Source organism: Elephantulus edwardii, unplaced genomic scaffold (assembly GCF_000299155.1).
Source record: "Elephantulus edwardii isolate Elephantulus edwardi_28Jun2011 unplaced genomic scaffold, EleEdw1.0 scaffold00096, whole genome shotgun sequence".
Taxonomy (NCBI): Eukaryota; Metazoa; Chordata; class Mammalia; order Macroscelidea; family Macroscelididae; genus Elephantulus; species Elephantulus edwardii.
In genome coordinates, this window is record NW_006399846.1 from 7,701,159 (window position 1) to 7,705,590 (window position 4,432).

A 4,432-nucleotide genomic window follows, 5' to 3' on the forward strand; every position below is an offset into this window, starting at 1 on the left:
GGACATGACTAATCCTGAATACATCTTTTCCTCTCCATTTCTTTACACAGCCAGCCGCTCCTCCAGGTCCTGCTGGGTTTGTTCCAGACTAAGCTTATTGAATAGTTCCTTGTTGACTCTGGAGCCAGCCATGTAGATATTTCCTCTTTTAACAGCCCTGCTTTACTTGTAATTCAATTTCTGGTTGAACCAAAAAATTGATTCCACATGATGTTTTTGTAGGTAGAGTATACCCATAAAAGAGCTTTTTGTCTTTTCTAAGGAGCTTAGACTCATGATGATGGTTGACTTGAAGCCATGCCATGCAGTTCTGATCTTCCTCCCAGCACCCCAGTGTTGATGGACTCTTGGTGTGTTGATAGAAGGAGCAAACACTGAGAGGAGAAAGGTCTGTCTGGCCATCTGTTGACAGTAGCTGCTGTTCATTCAATTGGTGGGTTGTGTTTTCACTCAGGATGTATCCTTGGTGTCCCTGATTGTGTCAGGCTCTGTGAGACCCTTGAGAGATCAGCAGGCGCAAGATAGACACCATTTCTGTCCTGCGAACATGACTGTCTGGCAGGAGAGTCCAAGAATAAGTGATTGTGAATGGGATAGGCATGACAGAAACAGGAGCTGGGTGCTGTGGAGTGGGTCACAGGGCGGCCACCCCTGTCAGGAGAGGGCTGGAGAGGCTTCTCACAGTAGGTGATGTTCGTGCTGAAATCTGAGGATGAGGAGGAGTTGGCTATGTGAGGGGGGAGGTGGGGCGAGGAGAGCGTATTCTAGGCTGGATTTTTGTAGAATTCATTGGTGTCCAGTGGGAATGGACTCATAGCTGACCCTGCAGTAGGTTTTCAGAGGCTGTAAGTCCCCAGGAGGAGATTAGCTATCTTTCTTCCATGGAGTGAGTGGTGGGTTTGAACATCCAGAGAAGCAGGTGCCACCTTTGGGTTAGCCACTCCCCCTCTACAGACTACACCACTGGATCTCCCCAAGCCTCAATGACACCCCAAGAGACCCTGTGTGATACTGAGATAAGGCCTACTGAGCGTTGAGCAGTTGGCCGGGGCAGGTTGTAAGGGAAAAGAAGCCCTGGAAACAGAGTCCAGCACCCGCTTGGGCTTCTGGGCAGGATGTGGCATTGAGAATGCCTTACCTGAGATTAATCAGAACTGGCTTTGACAAGCACTGTGGCAATTGGACAATTAAAACAGACATTGGGGGGGGGAGGGAGAAGAAGAACGAACTGGGGATGAGGGTGGAGAAAACAGTGCAACAATGAATGAATGAAAACCCCAAATCTCTGTAAATGTTCATTAAAACTAATAAAATTTAATTTAAAAAAAAGAGAATGCCTTCCCTGTTTTCCTTTCCTGTCACTTGTCCTGTGTCCACTGTCCTGAGTGGCAGTGGAGGGACAGAATGGGTTTGTGCCTGGTGGTATGTGTTCTCTAACAAGTAAGCAACTGCTGCTTGGAGAAAATCTGAAATGGGTTTGTCTGCTTTCAGACTTAGAGCTCAAACCTTAGTTCTGTTGGCATCCAAGGAAAGGAACCAGAGCTGTTTCTTACAATTGATTGTTACGTGCTATCAAGTCAGAAACAACTCATAGCTGACCCTCCAGTAGGTTTTCAGAGATTGCAAATTGCATGAGAGATTACCCATCTTTCTCCTTTGGAACAAGCTGATGGATCCAAACCACTGGCCTTAGACTTGTCAGGGTGATTTCTTACCACTAAACCAGCTAATTGCCAGCATATGATCAATAAATGTTGTCTTATTTGGCTTAAACTTGCTGGGGAAGAATGTTTTCCATGTGTGTGCACTTTAGTTTCTCCCCTCAGGGTAGATGAGAATGACCTTGAGGAAGAACATGAAACCAAGGTGAGACCTCTGTCCCCAGATACTTCTGTGCTTGGTGCTGAGTCCAGGCTCCCCTCCAGTTCCTTCATGCCCTCTTGTCAGTAAAGGCTTCCAGCCTGTTGGACCTTGTGGCTGCCCAGAGCTGAACCCTGGTCTCTAGTTGCTCTTGGTGGGCTGGACACCTTAGAGGTCTCTCCTGAGAGATGCAGAGAAGCAAGCAGAGAAGCTGCCCTCACTCTGGATCTGTGGCGGAGCCCTGGGGTGGTTGTGGGCCTTCAGGAAAGGGCTTGGGAGGAGAATGGATGGGCTGGAAGAGACTAGAGAATTCTGCTGGGGCTGAAGCTGGACATGGGCCTGGGAAATAAAACCAGCACCAGAGGCAGAAATAATGACAGAGCAGAGGACTGGTTCCTCCCTGAAAGATCCGGCTTGGGGAAAAAAGCACCTTGCTTTCTAGGTCAGTTTTGTCCAAGACCCTGGGTTTGAGATGATTTTCGGCTTTGTTAGAACACACTAAACTTCAGAATGTTGTGATAAAATGGCAGTGAGCAATACTTGGGAGGGTTTTATAACCCCTTCCCACGAAAGTTGCTGATGCGGAACCTGATCCCACAGAAAGTTTGTTCTTTCTGCCTTTGTTCCCCACGTGCCTGAACCCCCCTTTCAGAGAGGAAGAGCAAAGATGAGGAAGACAAGGCAAAGTGAAGACGGCAGGAGAGCCGGGCTGCCTGCCCCTTCTACAACTATGGACAGATGCAGCTTCTTCGGGATGAAGTCCTGGTGGAGGTGAAGGACATCGAGCAGCTGGTGGCCCTGGGCAAGAAGGCGCGGGCCTGTCCCTACTATGGGAGCCGAAATGCCATTCCTGCCGCTCAGATAAGGGCCCTGGAGGACTGGGGAGCAGCTCTTGGCTCTAACAGTGGTGTGGGGCATGTGGGAATTTCTCTTGAAGTGGTTGCTGCAGAAGGTCAAGGACTGCAGTCTTTGATATGGATTGAAGCTCAACATCAAGAAGACAAAGATTCTCATCACTGAGTCTATTGGCAGCACCATGATAGATGGAAAAAAGATTGAGTCCACAATCAGCACTCTTGGCACTAGCAGTCAGGAAATCAAAAGATAAATTACACTGGGAAAATCTGTTCTCAGGGACCCTCCAGAGTACTGAGAAGCAACGATTATCAGTCTAGAGAGTAAGGTGTGCCTGATCCAGGCATGGTCTTTGCAGTTACTTGCTATGCATCAGAGAACTAGACAATAGCTAAAAATGGCAGAAAAAGAATTTGAGTTGTGGTGTTGGAGAAGAGTCTTGAACATACAGTGGGACCACCAAGAAAACAAATCTGTCTTGGAGACAGTGAAACCAAGTTTCTCCTTGTAGGTTAGGATTTTGAAGTTTCATCTCATGTACTTTGGGCACATGGCCTGGAGGGATTAGTTCTTGGAGAAATACATCATTCTTGGAAAGGTGGAGGGACACTGCAGGAGAAGACAACCCTGGATGGGATGGATTGATACAGTAACTGGAGAAATGGGGGTAGGTGTGTTGGAGTCATTGAGACCGGTCCAGGATAAGGCAGTCTTCAGAGCTGTTGTACAAAGGGTCACCATGAGTCACAGATGACTTGATGTCACATAACAACAACCACCACCACAATCCACCGTTAGACTAATCAGACCCTACAGACTGGTGATGCTCTCCTGGCACCTAGAGTCAGAGGAGGTGGCATCCTGAGCATTAAGGAGAGAGAGAGAGAGAGAGAGCTGTCCATTTGAAAGCTCCAAAGTGGTATTTCATCTTTAGTAGATATGATTGAACTTCCTGCTACTCCCTTGATACAAGTTAGTGTTTCCAAGAAACAGGAGCTCGCTCATAGAGAAGTCAGTGTAGTCAGGAAGAGCTGAGAGTAGATTTTAAAGATTTCAGGGATCTGCTGGTCCTGATTTTACATGGCAGGCAAGTGCCCAGCAGTGCGCTGCCCTGGACCACGTGGTCATGGATACAAGCAGATGAAGCAGCTTCCTGCCCTGCTGTGTCGCATGACCCGGGATGGTCTCTATGCCACAGAGCTAGTTTAGTTTAGCTGTTGACACTGGTGCACAAATACCATGAGATGTCCTGAAGAGTTTTTAGAATAATGTTTTCTTATTTTTTGTATGATCCTGAAAGTTTTCTGATACGATTTAAAGTGCTCTATGCTTCATTTATCCCACTGAAGTAGTGAAGGTAAGTACTATTCACTTTTTGCACATAATATCTTGAGGCCAGAAGAGGGACATTTTCTTTTTAAAAAACATTTCTATCTATTTTAATGTAAGTTTATAGAGACTTTGGATTTCCATACATTCATTGTTGCACACTTTCCTTCCTGCTCACCCCTCACCCCCAGTTTGCTTTTCTCTTTGAAAGTAAAAAAAAAAAATTAAAAAAATTCTTTCATTGTTATACAATGTCCCCACACCCCAGTCCACTCCACTGTGCAGCTTTCATTCTGGACTCTTATCACAGTTCTCTCCCTCATCTATTTCAATGCAATATACATTATTTATCTCCTCTTAGTCTTCCCCCCAACTCCAACGTCAGTCC

The 4,432-nt window shown here is 46.5% G+C and overlaps 1 pseudogene; it reads left to right on the forward strand.

The window, feature by feature from the left end:
- The window catches only part of LOC102845183, a 40,230-nt pseudogene that overhangs the window by 26,144 nt on the left and 9,654 nt on the right, over nt 1-4,432 (forward strand).